The 26125-nt window shown below is 54.5% G+C and overlaps 1 protein-coding gene across 1 annotated transcript in view; it reads right to left on the bottom strand.

Moving 5' to 3' along the window:
• LOC125337527 (transcription factor HIVEP3-like) overlaps positions 1–26125 on the bottom strand; it is a 244864-nt gene that overhangs the window by 86494 nt on the left and 132245 nt on the right. The window contains 1 exon segment of the mRNA XM_048327365.1: positions 9084–9178. The gene's annotated coding sequence lies outside the window, so the exon portion shown is untranslated.

Genomic DNA, 26125 nt, shown 5'->3' with positions numbered 1-26125 from the left:
GCCTGGGGCACTGCCAGGGATGGGGATGGTCTCATTCCCTTCCGCACGAGGCAGTGCAAGGAATAAACTCTTCCAAAAGGGCTGCACTGCAGCTCTGGGCAGATCTCCTCCACAGCTGGAGGGGTTTTATTTCCCCAGGGTGTTTCATTTTCGCTCTGTCATTTCCTTAATGAAGATGAATGAAGGAAACTCCGTTTTAAAGAGCCTGAACCTTTGCACACAAAACCAATTCCCCTCTGCTCAGCCTCAGCCTCTGGCACCCTTTTGCCTTGGAACAATTCTGGGGGTTTTTAGCTGGTTTTGCTGCCTTTGAGGCGGCTATTCCTGAAACGGGCAGCAAATAAAGTCAGAATTAGCCCTGAATTGACCCTCTGCTCCTTTCCCCGCTGCCAGCTCAGAGCTAAACAAATTTACTGAGCAGCACTTGTGATCCCAAATCCAACGGCAGCGAGTCCTGGGCAGCCTGACAAAACCAGAAATGCCCCGTTCCCGTAGTGAGCTGAAACGCAGGAGCCTGGAGCAGCAGCGCCTGACGAGAGCTCGGCCCCGACGTCCTGTTTTGCCTGCTTTGATCACGATAAGCCTCTTTTTTCCATCCTGAGGCAGCACAGGGTAAACAAGCAGCGATGGTTTCCTCCCACCTCCCTCCAGCTGCAGGGTGCAGCCTCCTCACCTCTTCCAGGAGGCACAGAGGCTCTCTGCCCACCTGCTGCAGGTTGGTGGCACCCCAGAGGGCTCCGAGGAGAGGTTCTGAGGGTGCTGGCACCCCCTGAAAGGCACCTGCACCCCAGGAGGGAGGAGGTGGCAGCGCCCAGACCAATGCCCAATGCTGTGACACCCTGAGGGCCTCACGGAGAGCAGGATCCCACGAGGGGTTTGTGTCATCACCACACGACTTCCCAGCCCTTTGATGGGTTTTCCTGTTGTTCTGCAGGGAGCTGGGCACATCTCCGCAGGGCCAGGCCTTGTGGCCTCTCTGGTGTCACAGGGTGGGGTTCTTGGGGTGCCTGTGTTGGGCTGGATGATCCGCGGGGTCCCTCCCCGCTCAGGATGTTTTTGATTCTCTTTCCTGGGGCACATGGGGGTGGGTGGCAGTGCAGCCCCCACTCCGCTCTGCCTCCTCACAAAGCACAAAAACTCTGCCCCAAATCTGCCCCACGGCAGGTTCCGAGGAGAAGGAAAGCCTCGTTTGTAACTTCAGCGTGGTACAACATCCCCGGGACACTGACCGGGCCATGGCTGTGGCTCAGCTTCTGCTTCCCTTTGCCCAGGGCACCCGTGAGGGCACGGGACAGGTTCCTATTGCCGAGGTGAGGGGACAGGGAAGGTTCCCATTCCCCAGGTGAGGGGACAGGGCACAGGGCAGATTCCCTTTGCCCAGGTGAGGGCACAGGGCACAGGGCAGGTTCCCATTCCCCAGGTGAGGGCACGGGGCAGGTTCCCTTTGCCCAGGTGAGGGCACGGGGCAGGTTCCCATTGCCCAGGTGAGGGCACAGGGCAGGTTTCCTTTGCCCAGGTGAGGGCACGGGGCAGGTTCCCTTTGCCCAGGTGAGGGCACAGGGCACAGGGCAGGTTCCCTTTGCCAGGTGAGGGCACAGGGCACAGGGCAGGTTCCCTTTGCCCAGGTGAGGGCATGGGGCAGGTTCCCATTGCCCAGGTGAGGGCACGGGGCAGGTTCCCATTGCCCAGGTGAGGGCACAGGGCAGGTTCCCTTTGCCCAGGTGAGGGCACAGGGCACAGGGCAGGTTCCCATTGCCCAGGTGAGGGCACAGGGCAGGTTTCCTTTGCCCAGGTGAGGGCACGGGGCAGGTTCCCATTCCCCAGGTGAGGGCACGGGGCAGGTTCCCTTTGCCAGGTGAGGGCACAGGGCACAGGGCAGGTTCCCTTTGCCCAGGTGAGGGCACGGGGCAGGTTCCCTTTGCCCAGGTGAGAGGACAGGCTCCCTCAGTGAGGGCACAGGACGTTCTGGATTGTTCCTGCAAGAGGAAGGAACCAAGCACAACCTGTTTGGTCAGCACTGGAGCCACCACTGGCAGCACAAGAGAACGTTTTGTGGGTGCAGTAAAGGTGATCTGGGTGCAGTAAAGGTGACCCTACACCTTCCAGGATCCCACATTGTCCATGTGAACACCCTACAGGTGTTCCCTTATCCCCTCTCAGGCCCGTGGGGACAAACCCATGGCCGTTGGGTCACCTCGTGCCTACGAATTCCGTTCAAAACTTAACACATTCATGGAGCAGTGTTACCCCAGGATCCCAAATCCAACGCCAGCAAATCCTAAACAACCCCACAAAACAGAAATGCATCGTTCCCGTATTGGGGCTGAAACATGGGAGGGACGCTGGAGAAGCATTTCATGGCAGTCCAAATGAAGCCAAGCCTCCAAATCTCCGGGAAGAGCAAGGCCAGCGCTACCCTCAGCGTGGGGACTGCTTGTTCCTATCTCTGTCCCCCTGGACATCACAGCTCTGGAGGTTCTGGCCTCTCGAGCACAGCGCCCCTGGGATCCTCTCACTCTCCTGAGCACACAAACCCCACCAGCACTGGGATCTGAGCAGCTCAGGGAACCTGAGCCACTCCTGCTCCCTTCTTCAGCTCTTTTGGTTCTTTCTTCTTATTTCACATCCAGCCCTAAATCATCTCCAAGTGGGCGCTGACCCCTGGAGAGGGAACATCCTGGGGCTGGACAAGAGGCCAGAGTTGGCTCTGGGAGCTGCTCATGTAGTTGGCCAGGAAAGGGTGACCATGGCAGCTCAGCGGTGAAGATTTGTTCTGCTGAACATCAAAAAGAACAAATCTGGGAGCTGGGAGCTGCAGCAAGGAAGCTGTTCCCCCCAGGATGTGGAATCACAGAGTCTTTTAGGTTGGAAAAGAGCTCCAGGATCGAGTCCAGCCTGTGCCTGATCCCCACCTTGTGACCCAGACCAATGTCCAGGCCTTCCTTGGACACCTCCAGGGAAGGGGATCCAACGCTGATGGATCACAGAACCACACAGTTCATTAGGTCGGAAAAGAGCTCCGAGATCATCAAAGCTGTGCCTGATCTTGTCCCCAGCCCAGAGCACTCAGTGCCACCTCCAGCCCTCCCTTGGGCACCTCCAGGGATGGACACTCCAAACCTCCCTGGGCAGCCCCTGCCAATCCCTGAGCACCCTTTCCATGGGGAAATTCCTGCTGTTGTCCACCTTGAGCCTCCCCTGGCCCAGCCTGAGGCCGTTCCCTCTCCTCCTGTCCCTGTTCCCTGCCAGCAGAGCCCGACCCCCCCGGCTGCCCCCTCCTGTCAGGGACTTGTGCAGAGCCACAAGGGCCCCCCTGAGCCTCCTTTGCTCCAGCCTGAGCCCCTTTCCCAGCTCCCTGAGCCTCTCCCGGGGCTCCAGCCCCTTCCCTGGACTCGCTCCAGCCCCTCCATGTCCTGTTTGCGGTGAGGGGCCCAGAACTGGACACGGCTCAGGAGAAATTAGGTGGCAGTGTGGGAAGGCTGAGTCACCTCCTGCTCCTCAGATAATCATGAAATGCCTTCCTCCACCTCTGGCTCTTCTTCCCCGTAGCTCAAGCACAAGTTTTAAATCTCCACTTGGAATTCCCAGAGGAATCATCTCCTTCCTCACTCCTTCCCTCAGTCATTATCTCTCACTCGATGTGACAACGCCACGGACTCTCCAAAGCTCTGTGGGTCACTGCCCCTGCACAGAATGTGCTCTGCCAGCTCCCAGACACCTCCAGGAGAAAGAGCTTGTCCAGGGTTTAATGTGACACTTCAGCCTTAGGGGAAAAGCCAAAAAAAGCCGTGGAGAAAATCCAAAAATTCCTCTTGGCTGCGCAGGCCTCTGCTCTGATCAGCAAATCATCTCCGCCGTTCCACCTCAGGGCAAAACTTGGAAAGCTCAGCTCCTTTCTATGAATCACCCTCAGCAAACAGCCCCAATTAAGAGATAAAACATCAGCTACCACAACAGCAGCCTGGGCAGGGATTTATTTTTAGAAGCTGCTCAAAATAGCGCGTGGTACCTCGTTCAAAAACATCCCCTCGGTGCTGCTGTGGGTGATATCGGAGCAGCGAGACGCTGCTGAGGGACAGACACTTCACACCCTCCCCAGGACTCCTGCACAGCACCAAGCTGAGAGAAAACACTGCAAAAAACCAGGGGAGGAAACCCAAAATTGGCCTTAACACCTCCCTGCCAGCGTAGTAAGATGCCAGGGCTTGAAGAGAGGAGTGTAAAGGGATGATTCAAAGCAGATTTTGGAAGTGACAACATTTCCCACTAGAAGATGAGCGGAAAAGGTTCTGCGGGGCTTTGGGGAAGGGGTTTTGGTTCTGAGAGCAAAGCCTGGGGCTGAAATGGGCTCTGGGGCAATGTTGGGTCTTGATTGGAGATGCCATTGACAATGAGATGCCACTGTCCCTGCAGAACCAGCAAAGATCTGGGACGGCTCCTGATCTGGCACTGCCAGCACAACCTCCTGCACCTGGGAAGTGATGGGAAAGCAAAGTCACAGGATCACAGAATCCCCTGAGCTGGAAGGACCCACAGGGATCATGGATTCCAGCCGCAGGCCCTGCCCAGACACCCCAAATCCCACCCTGGGCATCCCTGGCAGCGCTGCCCAAACGCTCCTGGAGCTCTGGCAGCCTCGGGGCCGTGCCCATTCCCTGGGGAGCCTGGGCAGTGCCCAGCAGCCTCTGGGGGAAGAACCTTTCCCTGCTCTCCAGCCTGACCCTCCCTGGCCACTCTGTGCCCACTCTGTGCCCACTCCGCGCCCACTCCGCACCTCCCTGGGCTCTCTGCCCTTTTGGGGAAGCGCATCTGTGGATGAGGACAGGGCTGAATCCCTGCAAGGTCAAATGTGAAGGATACAAAACACCAGAGGTTCATGGCCCTGCGAAACCAAGTTTGACAAGAAAAGCTGAATTAAAACCTGTATTGGCCCTGTGCTGGGCACTGGGGAGGCCCCACCTCGAGGGCTGTGTCCAGTTCTGGGCCCCTCATGACAAGAGAGACACGGAGGGGCTGGCACGTGTCCAGGGAAGGGAACGGAGCTGGGAAGGGGCTGGAGCCCCAAGAGCAGCTGAGGGAGCTGGGAAAGGGGCTCAGCCTGGAGCAAAGGAGGATCCAGAAGGGAAAAGCTCTGCAGCAGAGCCTTCCCCAAACTTCCCTCACTTTCTTTTCCCCTCACGTTTTTTTCTCCCACTTTTTTATTTTCCCCTCACAGCAAGGGAGACCCTGAGGGGCTGGAGAGAGTCCAGGGAAGGGAGCAGAGCTGGGAAGGGGCTGGAGAATCCTGAGGGAGCTGGGAAAGGGGCTCAGCCTGGAGCAAAGGAGGCTCAGGGGGGCCCTTGTGGCTCTGCACAAGTCCCTGACAGGAGGGGGCAGCCGGGGGGAATCAGGCTCTGCTGGCAGAGAACAGGGACAGGAGGAGAGGGAACGGCCTCAGGCTGGGCCAGGGGAGGCTCAGGGTGGGCAGCAGCAGGAATTTCCCCATGGAAAGGGTGCTCAGGGATTGGCAGGGGCTGCCCAGGGAGGTTTGGAGTGCCCAGCCCTGGAGGCGCTCAGATAATGAGTGGATGTTCATGGTTCAGTGGGCACAGTGGGGTTTGGTCAAAGTTTGGATTTGATGATTTTGAGTTTTCCAACATTTGGGATCCTGTGACCATGAAAACCAAAGGGCAAAGAGCAGCCAGGTGAGTTTGGAAGGTGACGAGGACCAGGCTCTGTCAGCGCCCGTGGCCCCTCAACCCCAGCCCTTCCCAGCTCCTTCCTGGGGGAAAACCTCCTGCTCCTCCAGCCTGGCCAAACCCAGAGCCATTTCCATGATCTGGCTGAAGCTCTGCAAGGAATTAAATCCAGAATGGGAGTGGAGGGGCTGGGGCTGATGGAAAATTCCCTCCTCTGACAGCTCCTGCTGCGCGGCCCTCGCTCCGCACGGATCCATCTGGGCAGGCACGTGAGCGAGGGTTTGTTTGGTGAAAATCCGAGCAGCTTTTCCAGGGACGGGAAACAGCAAGGGGAAGATGAAAACAGTGAGGAGAAGTGAGGAGAAAAGTCAGTGGCGTGAGCAAGCGAGGAAAGAGACATCTGTGGGTGAGGCACACGGGTGGAAAATTACAGGAGAGAAAAAGCCTCATGTGGGATGGGGCAGCAGAGCAGGAGCAGGACCAGGCTGCTGCCACAGGGGAGATCTGGTGCAATTCCCAAAAAAAAACCAACCCAAAAAACCCAAATTTGAAGACACCCAGGGAGAGCTGCGTCACCTCCAGGTGGGAATCGGGACAGGAGATGGATTTACTGACAGCAAAAATGGAAGAGGAGATGGAGAATTAATGGCTCCAAATGCTGCGTGCAGCAGAATTCTCCCCTAAAAGCCCAAGCAGGCAGAGATTTTTACATTGCCCAGGTGAAAAAACTCAAAGATATCACTAAAACTTACAAAGATTTTTAACCAAACCCCTTAGATGGGTTTTTATACCACACAAACACCAGCAAATTATTGCAGGGCTAGGAATCATTCACTGGTACCACAAAGGGGGATTTTTTCCCCCTCTCTCATAAAACAATTCCCTTTGTGCACCTGCTTTTAGCACCAGCGAGCGCATCCCAACCTAATTCCAGTACGGCTGGGAGAGGTTTCATCCGTTCACCGAAATGCGGGGAATAAACACAAAACCAGGCCCCTTAGTGCTCTCTGCAGGGATATTTAAAGCTTTTCCCCTCCAAGTAAATCAGTTTCATGTCGTTAAAGCCCTCGGAAATATCAAGTTGCAAGGCTTTGCTCCCAGAACTTCGTTTCCTCTCAAATTCCTGTGACTTTGGGCAAGGCAGGTCACGGGGAATCAGCGTTTCCCACTCGAGCTCAGCCCTGGAGCCAAACTCGGGCCTCTCGTGCCTCAGTTTCCCCCCCCTGGAAAATGGGAAGGGAATTTCAGAGGTGCTGAAAATCCTAATCCATGCTCAGTCCTAGGGAAGCCGGAGGTGAAAAACAAGCAGGAGTTTTTTGGGTTTTGTTTAAGTTTAAACTTTTCAAACCAACGAGAAGGCCTGAAACCAAGAGTGCTCTGACAAACACAACAGCAAAGCCCAGACTTAGGTTCCTCCTGAGGGAAAACCACGGAACTAATTGAGTTTATTTGCACCTGATCACCTTTGGGGTCCTGGTTTTGTTTTCATTTCCTTTTTGCCAAGCCCTGACAGCTTCAGGGACAGCAGCAGTGGCTGCCCACTGGATTTTGGTCCCTGTGGGCAGCCCGTGGCCCTGCCCCTTTGTTTCAGAAACATAAATCTGGTCTGTAACAAAGCTTTTATTCCTCAGAAAGTCATAAATCCCAGAATCTTGCCTTCTGCCCCCAAATGAACCTGTACAGACGCAAGTACAGCCAGGCAGCATTTGAAAGAGGGCGGAATTCCAAGGGTATGGAAGATCCACCCCGACAGCCCCCGCTGCTTTCAATTCCTGAAATAATCCCTTTTCGCATTTCCACCCCTCGGGGTCTCAGCCCCAAACGCTCCGTGAGGAACGAGGGTTTGGAAAGGGCAGCTCCAGGGTGTCCGTGGCAGGTGGGGAGGGAAGGAAAAGCCAAAACTTCACAAATCCACGGGGAAAAGCTGAATTGCTGATTTTCTGAGAATGGTCACAGAATGGTTTGGGTTGGACAGAGCTTAAATCCCAACCAGTGCCACCCCCAGGGACACCTCCCACCATCCCAGCCCCAATGTCCAGCCTGGCCTTGGGCACTGCCAGGGATCCAGGGGCAGCCCCAGCTGCTCTGGCAATTCCATGCCAGCCCCTGCCCACCCTGCCAGGGAACAATTCCTTCCCAAGATCCCAATATCCCAAAATCCCAAAATCCCAAAATTCCAAAATCCCAGCTTCTTCCCTCTCACACCTGCACAGAACCAGCCCTACTCAGGCCCTCACACCACAAATAAACTCAGTTTTCATCACAAACATTCCAAGTTGATGAAATCCCCTCTTTGGGACATGAATCCCACCAGCCCAAGGAGTTCCATTGCTTTTTGGGCCTTTTGGACCTTCTGGACCTTCTGGACCTTTTGAACCTTCTGGACCTTCTGGACTTTTTGGACCTTTTGGGCCTTTTGGACCTTTTGGACCTTTTGAACCTTCTGGACCTTCTGGACTTTTTGGAACTTTTGGACTGTTTGGGCCTTTTGGACCTTTCTGGACCTTTTGAACCTTCTGGACCTTCTGGACCTTTTGGAACTTTTGGACTGTTTGGGCCTTTTGGACCTTTCTGGACCTTTTGAACCTTTTGGGCCTTTTGGACATTTTGGATATTTTGGACCTTTTGAACCTTTTGGACCTTTTGAACCTTCTGGACCTTCTGGACCTTTTGAACCTTTATGGACCTTTTGGACCTTCTGGCCCTTTTGGACGTTCCGGACTTTTTGGACCTTTTGGACCTTTTGGACCTTCTGGACCTTTTGGACCTTTATGGACCTTTTGGACATTTTGGACCTTTTGGAACTTTTGGACCTTCTGGACCTTTTGGGCCTTTTGGACCTTTTGGAACTTTTGGACCTTCTGGACCTTTTGGACCTTTTGGGCCTTTTGGACCTTTTGAACCTTTTGGGCCTTTTGGACCTTCTGGACCTTCTGGACCTTTTGGAACTTTTGGACCTTCTGGACCTCTTGGACCTTCTGGACCTTTTGGAACTTTTGGACTGTTTGGGTCTTTTGGACCTTTATGGACCTTTTGAACCTTTTGGGCCTTTTGGACATTTTGGATATTTTGGACCTTTTGAACCTTTTGGACCTTTTGAACCTTCTGGACCTTTTGGGTCTTTTGGACCTTCTGGACCTTTTGGACATTTTGGACCTTCTGGACCTTTTGGGTCTTTTGGACCTTCTGGACCTTTTGGACCTTTTGAACCTTCTGGACCTTCTGGAGCTTTTGGAGCTTTTCCCAGGAAAATGCAGCATTTTAAGACCACCCCCAGGATATCCTGAGATGATCCAGCAGGATCACCAACTCCAGCTCCACAGCGCCAAAGGGAAAACGGGAGCTCCAGCAGAGTTTGGTACCTTTGACATGTATTTGAAGGATGGAAAAGAAGATTTTTCTTACTAAAATTGCTGAGGACAGGGGGCTGGGCCGGGCTGCAGGTGCTTCGGAGGCCAGGATTAGGAGTCGAAATGGTCTTGATAAATTGTAGAAATGGTCTGGAAAAAACAAGAAAAAAGGGAAAAAACACTTCAGGAATGATGGGTGAATTGGGAAGGCGGGAATAATCAATGGCATGGCCAGCAGGGAAGGAAGGACAGCTGGAAAGGGCAGGTTTGGGAAACCTCGGGGTTTCCATGGGTCACAGAGTGAGCACACAAGGGTTGGGTTTTTGGGGAAATCTTGGGATTTCCGTGGATCATGAAGTGAGCATACACAAGGGTGGGTTTTTGGGATGTCTCAGGGTTTCCATGGATCATGAATTGAACACACATGGGTGGATTTTTGGGATATCTCAGGGTTTCCATGGATCATGAATTGAACACACAAGGGTGGGGGTTTTTTGAGATATCTCAGGGTTTCCATGGATCACAGAGTGAGCACACAAGGGTGGTTTCTTGGGAAATCTGAAGATTTCCATGGATCATGAACTGAGCACGCAAAGCTGGGTTTTTTTGGGAAATCTCAGGGTGTCCATGGATCAAGAAGTGAGCACACCATAGTGGTTTTTTGGGAAATCTCTGGATTTCCTTGGATCACAAACTGAACACACAAGGGTGGAGGTTTTTTTGGGGTATCTCAGGGTTTCCATGGATCATGAATTGAACATACAAGGGTGGGGGTTTTTTGGGATATCTCAGGGTTTCCATGGATCACAGAGTGAGCACACAAAGGTGTTTTTTTGGGAGACCTTGGGATTTCCATGGATCGGGAACTGCAGACACAAGGGTGCTTTTTTGGGAAATCCAAGGATTTCCATGGATTGCAAAGTGAGCACACCATAGTGGTTTTTTGGGAAGTCTCTGGATTTCCATGGATCACAAAGTGATGCTCATGTTGTGAATTTTTGGGAAATCTGAGGATTTCCTTGGATCACGAACTGAGCACACAAAGCTGGGGTTTTTTGGGAAATCTGAGGATTGCCATGGATCATGACTTGAATACACAAGAGTGGGTTTTTTTGGGAAATCTCAGGATTTCCATGGATCAAGAACTGAGCAGACAATAGTGGGTTTTTTGGGAAATCTTAGGATTTCCATGGATCATGAATTGAACACACAAGGGTGGGGTTTTTTTGGGAAATCTCAGGGTTTCCATGGATCACAGGGCGAGCACACCATAGTGGTTTTTGGGGAAATCTCGGGGTATCCATAGATCATGAACTGAGCACACAAAGCTGGGTTTTTTTGGGAAATCTGAGGATTTCCATGGATCACAAACTGAGCACGCAAAGCTGAGGTTTTTTGGGAAATCCGAGGATTTCCATGGATCACAAACTGAGCACACAGCAGTGGGATAAAACCAAGCATTGCAATGGGGTACAGAGACAGGAACTGTCCACCAGATCCACAAAGGGAATTCCCATCTCTTTGGCCCCGCTGAGCTTCTGGTGTTGGATATTTCATCGAGAAATTCCCAATGCAGACAAGAAGGATGATCCAGGTTGGATGGAGAGAGCACAGACCGGAAAACCGGAGAGGAAAATCCCATTTATGGCATCATTCCTGTTGGAAAACCACTCTGGGATCATCCAGTGCAACCAGCAACCCAACACCACCATGGCCACCACCAAACCATGTCCCCAAGTGCCACATCCATGTGTTCTTTGAACATTCCCAGGGATGGGGACTCAAATTCCCAGGATTTGGGCTCATTTTGAATAGGCAACAGGGAGGCATCGCTCTGGTCCTCAAACCCATCCCAAGGGACAGAACAAAAAGGGACAAACGGGTTTGTCAGGGGTGTCACAGCCCTAAATTGCACCAGGGAACGCCAGGCTGGAGCCCAGGAAGTGCTTCCTGACTGGGAATTCAAGGAATTCAAGGGCTCTCCAACACCTGGGTCAGGGAATTTAAGGCACAGCCCATCAGGAGGTGGCTTTAACTTGAACTCCCAATTTTCTTTGGTCCAAGGGTAGAAAAAACCCTTAGGAAGCAACTCAGTGGCTCAATTACCCAAGTTAATTAATGAAATTAACAGCTGAGGCCGTGGCCCCTCCAGCACATCACCCATGCAGGCAGAGGGATCTGTTACACAGCAAAAGAAGGAAAAATTAATCCATTTTGTGGAGAAGAAGCAGAGGTTGAGGAGACCAAAACGTGCCAACATCGCACAGAGGGTCAGGATCAACGGCGGGGGAGCCCTGACCGGTGGAATAATCCCAAAAGGACCCTTTGAATCAGAGGAAAATTCAAAATACTCAACTCAAATATCTGCAGGTGCCCTGCACGTGACAGGATCTCAAACCCGTTTTATTTTTGCACCAATCCACCCTCCCACAGAGCAGGCAAAACCTTCCTCGGCAGGTGGAAAAGGCTCAGCAGAGCTGCTCTGGTTCCTCAGCGGGAATCTGGCTGGGGCTGGGGGCAGAGGGGTGGCGGCTCCTGAGCGACAGAGAACGTTTTTAGCATTTTCAGAGTCCAAAAATAGATCCAGAGCAGGCTGCTCCCCCAGGTGCAGCAGAGGCTGCCACAGGTCCCTCCCCGGGTTGCCTGAGAGGTCCCAGCTCCCTTTGGGGACACTTTGGGCCAATCTTGTCACCAATAAAATCTTCCTTCTGCACACTCAGGGATGGGGAGCTTCGGGGATGGGCTGGGATTTTCCCAAGGGGCTCAAGAGGCCCAAAGGCTCTCCCAGCATCACCCTTGGCACAGGGGGCCCAGAGAGTCTGGAACCATCCCTGGAAGTGTCCCAGGCCAGGTTGGAGCAGCCTGGGACAGTGGGAGGTCTCCCTGCCCGTGGCAGGGGTGGCACTGGATGGGCTTTGAGGTCCCTTCCAACCATAATTCCATAATTCTGTGATTCCCCATGCTATGGTTTGAGTTTTGCCTCACAGGGTGTTGCTGGTGGGTTCCTGGCTCCAGGAGAGCTGGAGCAGCCCCACTCCTCTGCCCCCCAGAGCCCTGTGACCTCCCCCGACCTCCCCAGCCCCTGCAGAATCCGGAATATTGATTTTTTTCCTAGGAAATCTGGAGGGGAATCCAGGATTGGGCTGCACTGCCCACCAGGAGCAGCCACATCAGGGCTCCCAGGCTGGGAGGGGATGGACGTTTGGGATTAATTCTGTGGACAGAGCATTAAAGACGCCAAAAACTCTTTTGAGCAACCACACCCTGCTGGGCAGGAGGTTTTCCTTGCCCCGCTGCTCTCTCTCCAGGCACAGAATGAGAATGGGATGCAGTGGGATGGGATGGGATGGGATGGGATGGGATGGGATGGGATGGGATGGGATGGGAAGATCCTGAACTTTCCTTCCAAACCATTCCATGATTCCATGATCACCAAGCCCTCGCTGCCACCTGGCTGTGGTGAACCTGGGGGAGCTCAGAGCCAGGACAGGCTTTTCTCAGAAGGGAATTCTCATTTCAACAGGGAAATTTAAAAACAATAAAACTGAATCAGGAGAACATTTCAGGAGCACCCAGTGAGTGCTGCCCTGGCTGCAGAAGGGAATTTTTGTCACATCCCTCCCCTGCTGCTGAGGCTTCTCCAGTCACAAGAACAGCTGGAATACCAATGGCAATAACCGCTGGCCTTGCTGATGAATAAACATCCCCGACATTTCCTTCTGCAGTTCCCTGACAAGTGAAGCTCAGCCTTGTCCCCAATTAAGTTCAGGAGCAGCCTGTGAAGCAGCAGCCACATTTCCACTGCTCAGCCACATCTGAGCTGGGAGGCATCGGCCCCTCCTGGGCTTGGAACAAAGAATTTTAGGGTAAAAGGGGAAAAAAGATAACAAAAAAGGAGCAGCTCAGGCCCTGGAGCTGAAGCAGCTTCAGCAGCCTCTTTTATCAGCGTGGCTTCCACCTGCAGGCAACGGCCCTGGGAAAGCAGCTGGAGTGCAAGTTAAAAATTCATAGCCCGGCCACAGAGACGCATTCCCAAAAATTCCTACGGCCCTCCCTGAGCCAGGGGAGGGCGGCAGCTCCTGGGAGCTTCTCTGGGGGCTGGTGGCACTGCCAGACCCGCTGGGCACCCCGCAGCTCCTGTCAGCCAGGGAAGCGCCTTCCGCTGCTCCTTTCTTGTGGGGTAAAAGCTTCCAAAGGCATTTGGATGGAAAATCTCCATTTGGGGTTGAACACAGCTCTGAAAAGCACGGCACGGAGCTGTGGCAGTGACTGTGAGCAGGGCAGCAGCTCAGGATTCCCATCTCCCCCCACATCACCCCGAACATCCTCCCAGCACGAGAGGCAGCCGAAGAAATGAGCAGCTCAAACCACCCAGGCTCCTGACTGAGAGCTGAAAACCGAGCCCAGCCAAGCTGAAACCCTCAGGAGGGAGCAGCACTGAGGAACTGAAGCTCTGCAGTGGCCACTCACCCACTAAGATGGGGAAAAAAAGCCCCAAAAGTGCCCCATTTCTGTGCAATTTCCGCCTGCTGACAGCAAAGAGCTGGAAAGGGCCCTTGCTGCATCCACTGCCCCTAAGGGTGAGGGGAAAGAGCCCCTCGGCAGCCAAAGCAAAATAAAACGCGGATGCATCCTAGTGCAGCAAGAGCAGCATCTTCAAAGCTTCGCTCCCCACACCCTCGAGTGTGAAATCAGAGATCTTTTTTTTTTTTCTTTTTTTTTTTCACAGTAATGCTTTTTGCTCATTTCCTGCCTGGCCTCTCGGGCTCAGAATAATGAATCAGGATTAATTAACAGCACTGGCAAGATTAGGATGGTGCCTAACCAGGCCTTTGCTGTCATCTCCCAGGGAATTAAGCCAAGCCCACGTGATGCTGGGCTGACCACGCTCGCCAGGGTGGGACCAGCCCCAACCTCTCCTTCTGGGGAACTCCCTCTTGGCTCTTTATTTTCCATGCACCCTTCCCAAGCCCAGAATTCCCTTTTGTTTCCACATTCCCAGGCTGGAAGGAGCCATGGCAAAGCCTGGAGCTGGTCTGAGGGGAGCAAGGTGCACCTGGAGCTGAAGATGCTGCAAGTATGAGAAGGAAAAAGGAGTGCAGCAGTTTGTGCTGCTCTGAAATCAGGGAGGAGCAGCTGAGAAAAGGGAATTCCTCTGGATTCTCCTCCAAATACCCACCTCCAACCTCACCAGGCTCCCGGTCCTCATGAGGTCACTCATTGCCATGAAAATGATGATGTTCCAGGCAGGTGTGGTAAGGGAAGGAGAGCACAAGGTCCTGTCTCCATGAAAAGCTGGGATGAAAGGCTGGGATGGGACCCCATTTGTCACTTCCCCAGCAGGGACAGGAGCAGCTGTGGCTGCCCCTGGATCCCTGGGAATGTTCCAGGCCAGGCTGGACACTGGGGCTTGGAGCAGCCTGGGATGGTGGAAGGTGTCCCTGCCCATGGCAGGGGTGGCACTGGATGAGTTTTGAGTCCCTTCCTTTAAAAACCCAAACAATTCCAGGATTCTGTGATGTGGCTCCTCGGAGCAACTGCTCCAACCTCTCCAGCCTGGCGGGGATCCATGAAATCAGCTCCAGGCACATCCTGACCTCAAGACCCCCAGGAGATCTTCATCCCTCCTTTCCCAAGTTTTGAAAGCACAATCCAAACACGAGGCCCTGGAAATAAATCCTCTCTCAAGCTCCTCAGTGCCTGTGGCAGCTTCTGCTCATTCATTTCCCCCACAGCCACACCCAGAGTGCACCAAAACCAACAGCAAAATGATTTCTGTGGCCCATTCCTGCTCCTTCTCGGGTTTATTTTACCCAAATCTGGGATCTCAGGGGTTGTTCAGGATGAGCTTTGTGTTTAGAAGTCATTTAAGAGCAGCAAAGAGAGTCAGAGGCACGGGGAAGCGTGAGGCACTTCAAGGTTTTGACACTTGTGCAGAGGAAAAGCTCTGTGCTGCACTGAAGGATGTGGAGAGAGGCTGTGAACTGAGATTGAACCACGAGGATGCAACCAGCCAGAGAGAAGAGGAGGAAAAAAAACCCCAAAATGTCTTGACTGGACGTTGGCCATTAGCTCCATCCCTGAGCAGAAAATGGCACTGGGGACAGAAAAGAAGACGCTCAAACCTTTGCCCCAACGACTCATTAAGGGAAAAGTCTTGGCTTCATCTTGCCAGCGGTGAAAAATGAAAAACTCCACTCTGCAGCCCCCAAAATGGGAATATCCAGGCTCCTCCCAGGAGGAAAGAGCCAGGAAGGTCCCAGCAGCCTCCCCACCCCATCAGCAGTGAGGGAACAGGGGACACCTCCCGCGCTGCTCTGCGCTGGCACAGCGAGCCCAAACTGGGACATTCCAGGGGTTTTAAGGCTTCACCAGCTGGATGAACACAGGGAAGATGTGGGGCTGCTGAGAGGAATCAGGAGCTGCTCCAGGGCTGAGCCAGGCTGGGAGAGCTGGGGGTGCTCAGCTGGAGAGGAGAAGGCTCCAGGGAGAGCTGCGAGCCCCTTGCAGGGCCTAAAGGGGCTCCAGGAGAGCTGCAGAGGGACTGGGGACAAGGGATTCAGGGCCAGGAGCCAGGCAATGGCTTCCCAGTGCCAGAGGGCAGGGCTGGGTGGGATCTTGGGAAGGAATTGTTCCCTGGCAGGGTGGGCAGGGGCTGGCATGGAATTGCCAGAGCAGCTGGGGCTGCCCCTGGATCCCTGGCAGTGCCCAAGGCCAGACTGGACATTGGGGCTGGAGCAGCCTGGGACAGTGGGAGGTGTCCCTGGGGTGGCACTGGATGGGATTTCGGATCCCTCCCACCTAAACCACTCCATGGCTCTGTGACAAAGCCACCCCACCACAAGCTGAGCTCTCCCAGCCTGGCCAGCAGCAGCTCAGGCCTGGGGCTGAAATCCCTCAGAATTCCCATCTCCCTGGCTGAGAATTTCCCACATTTTGGCCATTTCTCTGCCACCCCTCCCTCTCTCCATCCTCCTCATCTGGACGGCAGCACTGCAGCATCTCCCTGAGTAACTCCAATTTTTAACTCCACTCACGCCACCGACTCCATTTGTAAGAAGCACAACTGAGCTGAGGGGTTTTTATGTTTTTTTTTTTTTTTGCCTTCTCAGAGAGTTTAAAAGCCCAAAAAGCATCAAATTCTCCTGTGCACAGAGGTTGTGCTGCACCTTTGCTGGATGACACCAAAGAACCACAAGAGCAGAGCCCCGGGGAGGCCCAGGGCTGATGCAAACGGAAAGGGAGGCAGCGAAAGGAAGTCGTTGTGTCGGGCTTTGTTCTCTCTGGGGCTTTTCGGGGTGGCTTCTTTCCATAGAAAGTTTCCACTGCAGTTGTTGAAGTGAAATTCGGGGGTATTTTTGTCCTCAGAGCTGTTGAGGCTGCTGAGAGTCAGTGGAACAGCACCGAGCTGTGCCCTGGTTCGGGCTCTGGAACAGAGTGGGAACAACAAGGAATTCCCCAAAACGATCCCTGAGGCGTTTTCTGAAATGAAAACCTGGAAAAAAACTCAGGATTTCACTCGGGAAAGGCACTGGAGAGGTTTTAGTGGGGATGGAACTTCCAGGGTGCAATGAGAGCCAGACCTGCACAGGCAGAATTCCTTGGTGGGATGGGGAAAAGTGGGATGAACAGCAGGAAAAGTGGGATGAACACCAGGAAATCCCTCCAAAAGGACTCATCCCATCCCTTGGAGGCTGCACAAACATCCCACACTGCCAGCTCCAAACCCTCCTCTCCAGGAATTTCATGAATTCACCTCAATTTTGGGCTCCAGGGGGCTCAGCCATGGGGGAAAAACAAAACCCTGCAAGATTCACCCGGGGTGAATGGAGCTTCCAAACCGCTGAGCCTGAGAATGCAGGGATTTGAGGATGAATCCAGGGGAACGGGGGATGCCTGGAGGGGTTCTGGGGATGCCACTGGGGGATTTAGGGATGCTCATGGGGTTTGGGGATGTCTCCAGGGGATTTGGAGCTGAATCCAGGGTTTCTGGGGATGCTCCAGGAGTTTTGGGGATGCTCCAAGGCATTTGGGGATGCCTCTAGGGGATTTTGGGATCCCTCCAGGGGACTCGGGGATGCCTACAGGCAAATTAGGGGTGCCTCCAGGGATTTGGGGGATGCTCCAGATGATTTAGGGACGCTCCAGGGGATTTGGGGATGCACTGCCACCTTCCCCGGGCAGGCTGAGCCCGGAACCTGCTCCTGCTCCCGCTCCCGGCACTTGGCAATTCAGGCCATAAAATCCCCTCCCTGCAGCAGATTCCCAGCCCGCCCTGAACCCTCCAAAGGGCTCCGACAGCGCGGGGCTCTGCTGGAAAAACGACTCCCGGGAAGGACGGCGACAAAGCAGGAACATGAAATATTCATGGGGGTGGCTCTGCCCGGGGCTGGAGAATAAAACCCCGGCGAGGGAGCGGTGCTGGGCCCGGGCCCTGCGGGCCCTGCGGGGCCGGGAGCAGCTGTCAGCGCCTGCCATTCACTCGCTGCAATTAGGGCCCGGCGTTTAATTAAAATTTCATCGCGGCCATTCCCAGCAGCTCCTCCCGGTGGGACCGGGAAGGAGCAGCGGAGCCCAGGGATCCATGAAGGAGCTCTGTGGGAGGAGGGGAAGTGCGGGGTGAGGGGTTTGGGGCTCGGATGTGGCAGCGTGTGGCCCCTGGGGCTGAGGGGGGCTCTGGGATGGGCTGTGGGGCCTGGGGTTCTGCTCGGGCTCGTATCATAAAATAGAATCATTTCGACTAATTAATCATCAAATCCCAGACTGCTCTGGGTGGGAACAGAGCTTAAAGTCATCCTATTCCATGGGTAGGGACACCTCCCACTGTTCCAGGCTGCTCCAGCCCCAATGTCCAGCCTGGCCTTGGACACTGCCAGGGATCCAGGGGCAGCCCCAGCTGCTCTGGCAATTCCATGCCAGCCCCTGCCCACCCTGCCAGGGAACAATTCCTGCCCAAGATCCCACCCAGCCCTGCCCTCTGGCACTGGGAAGCCATTCCCTGGGTCCTGGCCCTGAATCCCTTGTCCCCAGTCCCTCTGCAGCTCTCCTGGAGCCCCTTTAGGCTCTGCAAGGGGCTCGCAGCTCCAGGGGGTTTGGGGATGAATCGAGGGATTTTTGGGATGTTCCAAGGGATTCAGGGATGTTCCAGGGGATTTAGGGATTAATCCAGGGGATTTGGGGATGCCTCCCGGAGTGTCCAGGGGCAGAGGAGAGCCCAGCTCCTCCCTGGAGCCTCGGGGGTTTAAGGCAGGCCCAGAGCTCCAAACCTCCTGGGCACTCAGGCCCTGAGCAGCTCCCGGGGAAGTCAGGGTGGGCAGAGGGAGAGTGACGGCGGCAGAACCCACAGCTGGAGAAATAATCAGTGCCTGAGGCTCGGATTGTGGGAATGCGCCCCTCTCCTGGCCAGCGGGGCGGGCTCTGCTTCACCCGGGGTCAGTGGGGCTGCCAGGACCTGGCTCTGCTTCACCGGGGGTGAATGGGGCTGCCAGGACCTGGCTCTGCTTCACCGGGGGTCAGTGGGGCTGCCAGGACCTGGCTCTGCTTCACCGGGGGTGAATGGGGCTGCCAGGACCTGGCTCTGCTTCACCGGGGGTCAGTGGGGCTGCCAGGACCTGGCTCTGCTTCACCGGGGGTGAATGGGGCTGCCAGGACCTGGCTCTGCTTCACCGGGGGTGAATGGGGCTGCCAGGACCTGGCTCTGCTTCACTGGGGGTCAGCGGGGCTGCCAGGACCTGCCCTGGGTGCCCCATAAATCACCCGGGGAGGGCTGCCAGGGCCTGGGGGTGTTCAGCAAACCGAGAGACCCCAAAATAAAGCGAGAGGGGACTTGGAGGCAGTTCCTGAGCGCCCCAAAACGATCCCTGAGGCGTTTTCTGAAATGAAAACCCAGAAAAAACTCAGGATTTCGCTCAGTAAAGGCACTGGAGAGGTTTTAGTGGGGATGGAACTTCCAGGGTGCAATGAGAGCCAGACCTGCACAGGCAGAATTCCTTGGTGGGATGGGGAAAAGTGGGATGAACAGCAGGAAAAGTGGGAAGAACTCCAGGAAATCCCTCCAAAAGGACTCATCCCATCCCTTGGAGGCTGCACAAACATCCCACACTGCCAGCTCCAAACCCTCCTCTCCAGGAATTTCATGGATTCACCTCAATTTTGGGCTCCAGGGGGCTCAGCCATGGGGGAAAAACAAAACCCTGCAAGATTCCACCTCTGCCAGAGCTTCCAAACCGCTGAGCCTGAGAATGCAGGGATTTGGGGATGAATCCAGGGGATCTGGGGATGCCTTCAAGGGATTTGGGATTCCCCCCAAGGCATCTGGGGACGCCTCCAGGGGATTTGGGGATGCCTTAAAGGGTTTTGGGGATTCCTCCAGGGGATTTAGGGAACTTAAATGCCAGGACCTGCCCTGGGTGCCCCATCAATCAGTGCCCATAAATCACCCGGGGAGGGCTCCAGGGCCTGGGGGGTGTTCAGCAAACAGAGAGACCCCAAAATAAAGTGAGAGGGGATTGGGGTCGCTAATTAAGGTAATTATTGAAATGCAAACCATCAAAGAAGCGCAGCACGGGCACAGCCTCCGCCCCTCCTCCCTGCTCGGCCTCTCTGCGGGAGTTCGGGGAGATATGAAGGAATCTGGGGGCTCCCAGAGGGAGTTGGAGGGGGACCAAAGGGATTGAGGGAATTTGGGGGGGTCCCAAAGGGACTGAGGGGCCCCTGGAAGTGTCTGGGGGTTCCCTGGAGGAGTTTGGGGTGAGTCTGGTGGGGGTTTGGGGGGTCCCAGGAAGAGTTTGGGGGGGTTAACAAAGCCCTGAACAGCCAGGATTTTTGGTGAGAGGTTTTTTTGTGCTTCCAACAACTCCTTCCCAATCCCTTCCCAAGATCCCACCCAGCCCTGCCCTCTGGCACTGGGAAGCCATTGCCTGGCTCCTGGCCCTGAATCCCTTGTCCCCAGTCCCTCTGCAGCTCTCCTGGAGCCCCTTTAGGCCCTGCAAGGGGCTCGCAGCTCTCCCTGGAGCCTTCTCCTCTCCAGCTGAGCACCCCCAGCTCTCCCAGCCCGGCTCCAGAGGGGCTCCAGAATCCTGGAATCATGGAACGGTTTGTGTTGGGATGTGCCGTAAGGACCACCCAGTGCCAGGCAGAGACACCTCCCACTGTGCCAGGCTGCTCCAGCCCCAATGTCCAGCCTGGCCTTGGGCACTGCCAGGGATCCAGGGGCAGCCCCAGCTGCTCTGGCAATTCCATGCCAGCCCCTGCCCACCCTGCCAGGGAACGATTCCTTCCCAAGATCCCATCCAGCCCTGCCCTCTGGCACTGGGAAGCCATTGCCTGGCTCCTGGCCCTGAATCCCTTGTCCCCAGTCCCTCTCCAGCTCTCCTGGAGCCCCATCCACAACCAGAGGCCGCCCAGGCCAGGCTGGATCCACCCCGAGCGCCAGCAGAGCCTCGGTTCCCGTTCCAAGGAATGGGATCGGACCATTCCCGCTATTTGAATTCCCACATTTCTGCCTCTGCACCCGTTTGCCTCGGGAACTCCGCTGCAGGGGTCACGTTTTGGCTGCCCGGGATCGATTCCCGATTCTGACCGGTGCAAGCAGGAACACAAAGGGGTTTCTGCCCGGTGGGTGCCACATCAAACCCCGCAGGCAGCAGAGCGGGGCCACGGCGTGGAATTCAATCCAGAATCCCTGGGACTTCCCCTGCGCTGCTTTAAAGACCTAAAACCTGCACAATGCACCCTAAACCGGCGTAATTCAGCCTAAAACCTGCACAACGCACCCTAAACCCTCCAAAATGCACCCTAAAACCCTGCAAGATGCATCCTAAACCTGCGTGATTCATCCTAAACCCTCCAAAATGCATCCTAAACCCACACAGTGCACCCTAAACCTGTGTGATTCATCCTAAAACCTGCATGATGCATCCTAAGACTGCACAGTGCATCCTAAACCCTCCAAAATGCACCCTAAAACGGCATAATTCAGCCTAAAACCTGCACAATGCATCCTAAACCTGCATAATGCATCCTAAACCTTCAAGATGCATCCTAAACCTGTGTGATTCATCCTAAACCCTCCAAAATGCATCCCAGACCCTGCATAAGGCATCCCAAAACCTGCACAGTGCATCCTAAGCCTGCAGGATGCATCCTAAACCTGTGTGATTCATCCTAAAACCCGCACGGTGCATCCTAAAACTGCACGGTGCATCCTAAACCTGCAAGATGCACCCTAAAACCTGCACGATGCATCTTAAACCCTCCAAAATGCATCCCAAACTTGCACAATGCATCCCAAAACATTCAAAATGCACCCTAAAACTGCATGATTCAGCCTAAAACCTGCACGATGCATCCTAAAACTGCTGAATGCATCCTAAACCTGCGTGATTCATCCTAAACCCTCCAAAATGCACCCTGAACCTGCACAGTGCATCCTAAACCTGTGTGATTCATCCTAAAACCTGCACAACGTATCCTAAACCTGCAGGACGCATCCTAAACCCTCCAAAATGCATCCTAAACCCTCCAAAATGCACTGTAAAACCCTGCATAGTGCATCCTAAACCTGTGTGATTTATCCTAAACCCTCCAAAATACGTCCCAAACCCTGCATAAGGCATCCCAAAACCTGCACAGTGCATCCTAAGCCTGCAGGATGCATCCTAAAACCTGCATGATGCATCCTAAACCCTCCAAAATGCATCCTAAACTTACACAATGCATCCCAAAACATTCAAAATGCACCCTAAAACTGCATAATTCAGCCTAAAACCTGCACGATGCATCCTAAAACTGCTTAATGCATCCTAAAAGCTGCAAAATGCACCCTAAACCCTCCAAAATGCATCCCAAACGCTGCATAAGGCATCTCAAAATCTGCACAGTGCATCCTAAGCCTGCAGGATGCATCCCAAACCTGTGTGATTCAGCCTAAAACCCGCACGGTGCATCCTAAAACATTCAAAACGCCTCAAAGAACCCGCACGGCGCATCCTAAAGCCGGCCCTGCAGGGTTTTGCTCCAGCACAATCACAGCAGCGCCTTGGGGTGAGGAAAAGCTCTGCAGCTGGGTTGGGTTGGAAATCAGACAGCTGAACAAAGCCTTTGGTTTCTTCGGTCGGGCTGAGCTTGTCCCTGCCCTGGGGAGAGGAGTTTTAAGGGGTTTTTTCACCCCTCCTCCTGCTCCTGCTCCCGGTGCAACCCAGAGCTCCCCAGAGCTCCCCAGCTCTGCGAGGGTGCCCAGGGTTTGGGATAAAGAAACGCCCCTGGAATTCAGCAGGATCGCCTTTGGAATGAGCCAGGGAGCTCGTGGGGCACTGAGGCATCGCCGGAGGATGCTGAGGAGGGGAGGGGTGAGGAGCCAGCCTGGGTTCAAGTGAAATCTTAAATGGTTCTTGGGTCTTTTTTGCCCTTGCCAGCAGTTTTTGGGGTGGCCGCTGGGCCCCCAGAGATGCCCCAGGCCAGAGCGGTGAACAGAGCTGGGAATCTTTAATTAATGAGGCTGAGCCGGGCTGGGAGAGCTGGGGGTGCTCAGCTGGAGAGGAGAAGGCTCCAGGGAGAGCTGCGAGCCCCTTGCAGGGCCTGAAGGGGCTCCAGGAGAGCTGCAGAGGGACTGGGGACAAGGGATTCAGGGCCAGGAGCCAGGCAATGGCTTCCCAGTGCCAGAGGGCAGGGCTGGATGGGATCTTGGGCAGGAATTGTTCCCTGGCAGGGTGGGCAGGGGCTGGCATGGAATTGCCAGAGCAGCTGGGGCTGCCCCTGGATCCCTGGCAGTGCCCAAGGCCAGGCTGGACATTGGGGCTGGAGCAGCCTGGCACAGTGGGAGGTGTAGGGACACCTTCATGGAATGGGCTGGAATGGGATCTTTGAGTCCCCTTCCCACCCAAATCCCATTCCGGGATTCTGTGCCAGGTTCCAGTTATTTGCAGTCACTCCCTGCACAATTCCAGCACCATTTCCTTGGAATCCCAGTTAAAATAGCAGCAAATTTATTTTTATTTAGTGTTTTTCACCCTCGGTGGAAAAAACTCTGTGGTCTTCTGCAAACTGCTGTGGGGGGAGAGTGGCAGCGCTGCCGGGACGGACGGACAGAGGGAGAATATTTTTAACCCCATTTTACAGAAGTGGGAACTGAGGCACGAACTTTTCCACGGAAGGAGATCGGCCCCAAAACCCTTTTCGGATCGTCGCAGGACGACTTCCAGCAGAGATCCTCGCTGCCACAAGGAGCCCACGCTGAGTAATTTGTACAAAGAATTAAAGAATCTCTTTAATTAAGCTGGGAATCAGTCTCTTTAAACTGGGAATCAGCTCCCAGTGTGGCTGAGGGGTGCCAGGGGTGTTTACCAGATTTAAATCCCGTGACAAAAGGGTGACAACTGCAAATTTCCGGTCCTTTACTGAGCCCTGCGGGACCAGCCCGGCTCCTGCTCCTGGTTTTTAAGCCCATTTCACACAAGTGGGAACTGAGGCACGCACTCCTCCACAGAGGGAGATCGGCCCCAAACCCCTTTTCGGATCGTCGCAGGACGAGTTCCAGCAGAGATGCCGGCTGCCCCAAGGAGCCCACGCTCATTCCAGACTACGGTGGCCACTCCGTTGTGCCCCGGCCGATTTTCTCACGTAAACAGCGCGGTGCGAGAGTGGTTTCTCTTCAGGTTTTGTTAATTTTAGCCTGAGAAAGTCATGAAGGAAATACCTCAGCGCCACGGGCAAGCTGGTGGGAGGTAATTAAACACCCAGCCCCACTTCCCTTCCAGCTCAGAGCAGCTCCACGTTTGCTGGAGGCATCTCCAGCTCTGTTTTCGCTCCTGGTTCCAGGCTGACCTTCCCCTGCCCCGTTTGGTTCCACAAACACTTCGGGCTGAGGGCATCTTTCCCTCAAACACAACCCAGACTTTATTTGAGTTTTTAAAACATGCACGGACCCAGCAGATTTTCGGCGGCGGTTCAAATACACCCAAAAGACAAAAGCTCTGTCCTGCGCCTCCGTCCCACTCCTCCCAGCTCAGACCAGCACTGCAGCTGGGATGCCGAGAGGCCTCAAATCTGAGTAATTTGTACAAAGAATTAAAGAATCACTGATCCCAGTGGGGCTGAGGGCTCCCAGGGGGGTTTATCAGATTTAAACCTTGTGACAAAAGGGTCAAACACAGCTTCCAGCTCTTTACTGAGCCTGTGACCCAGCGCAGCTCCTGATTTACAGGTGATGGGACCATCCCAAAAGCATCCATGGGAATCCATCCACGTGGGCTGTAGGAATAGTTCGTATTTTTCATCTCTATTTGCCTCCTTTTAACCCCATCTTTCCCCACAAATTTGTAACAGGGTCGTTTGTCATTTGGGTTGTTTGAATTTAGAAATTCAAAATGTAGTGAGTGTCCCCAGCAAGGGAACAAAGCCCAAAGCCCCCCAAAATAAAGGGAACACAGGAAAGCTGTGGGCAGCCGTTTGAGGAGTCAGCGACGCCTCACGAAAAGCTCTAAGGCACCTCCCTGGCATTCCGAACCCCCTGCTCTGTCCTGGGGCCGCTCCGTGCATCCCTCGGCATCCGCAGGGGCAGCAGGGAATGGGGGCAGCCTTCCTATCCCACCCTTTTTCCTGGGAATCTCCCAGCTGCTTGAGGCAGGAGGAACCAGCCACAAATCCAGGGCTCAGGGGGTCCTTCCTGAACCCTCAAAAAGCTCCTAAAAACCCTCAGACTTTCCCAATTCCCACTGCAAATCCCTCCCTGCCTAAATGCCAACAACTCCGTCGCCTCCAGCAGGTGGATCCCAGAGCTGAGGGTGAAGGAGGCCGGTCCTGGAACGCCTGAGGCAGAAATCTCCTCCTAATTCTGATAAAAAGTGACAAGAAATGGTCACGGAGCTGCTGGCTGTGTGGCTCTGCACCTTGTGGATGAGTGAATCCTTCAGGAGAGGCCACCTGAGCATGGCAGAGCTGGGGTTCAGTCCTGGAAAGGTTTCAGGGAATTACTGCCCTTCAGCCCAAGCCTACTGGGAAAAGGGCCACGCTCAATTTTATGGGATTCTCCAGAGGTTTCCCCTCTTTCAGCACCAAGTGAGGGCTCAGCAAACCCCTCCAGGTCTCGCTGCATCTGATTTGGGAGAACCTCAAATGCCGGGTCTGAATTCAGCTGGATCCTGCTGTTTTCTGGCAAAGCCCTGCCTAAAATCTGTAGGATTACTGGAGAAACAGAGCAAAATACCTGAAACCCCAAAGAATAACACTTTAACGAGCAGGTGACCCTCCAAAGTCCTGGAAAGGAATGAGGGACAGGCTAAAAGACAATTTAGGATCTGGAAACCGAGGAGCTGCTGAAGCTGGAAACCTCATTAGCACGAGGAAGGGTTTAATGAGGTTTCCCCCAATGCTGAAGATGCTCTGCTCTGATTTTGGGGCCAAAACCCTCCTAAAAATCAGTCAGGGTGGTGCCTGGCTTCGAGGCAGTGGGGAGCAAGCAGCTCACAGCTTACAGCAAGTCCATTTTGGGAAGGTAGGAAAACCTGATCTCATGTTTTCCCCTCACTCATCCCAGCCCAAAAGCTGCCCAGCAGTTCCCAGAAGGAAGGAAAGCGTCCCCAAACTGCAATTTTTCCGTCCAACTGGAAACAAACACCAAAAAAAAAAAAAAGGTTACAAAAATACCACCGAGGTCTTTAATGGGTTGGTTCCTGTTCCTCTGCGGGAAGAGGCTGCTCTGAAGGTTTCCACTGTAAACACCCAGGGATGGCTGAACTCATCCCACCCAGCTCTGCGGGGCTGCTTCCCCCACCTGCTGCACCTGCAGGCCCTGCTCGGCTTCTCCGAAAGCTCCAAAAAGTGGGAAGTGGACAAAAATCAGCTCTGCAGGGGCTCCTCACAGCCTGGGCTTCCCAGGAAAGAGCCTGGGCTTCCCAGGAATGAGCCTGGGCTTCCAGGGAGAAGAGCCTGGACTTCCCGGGAAGGAGAGCCTGGGCCTGGCTCAGGGAGGAAAGAGCCTGGACTTCCCAGGAAAGAGCCTGGACTTCCCAGAGAAGAGAGCCTGGGCCTGGCTCAGGGAGGAGAGCCTGGACTTCACAGGAAGGAAAAGCCTGGACTTCCCAGGAAGGAAAAGCCTGG

This window comes from Corvus hawaiiensis, chromosome 23, assembly GCF_020740725.1.
Source record: "Corvus hawaiiensis isolate bCorHaw1 chromosome 23, bCorHaw1.pri.cur, whole genome shotgun sequence".
In the NCBI taxonomy this organism is placed as follows: Eukaryota; Metazoa; Chordata; class Aves; order Passeriformes; family Corvidae; genus Corvus; species Corvus hawaiiensis.
The sequence above is the reverse complement of the archived record's forward strand: the minus strand, read 5'-3'. Positions and strand labels throughout refer to the sequence as shown.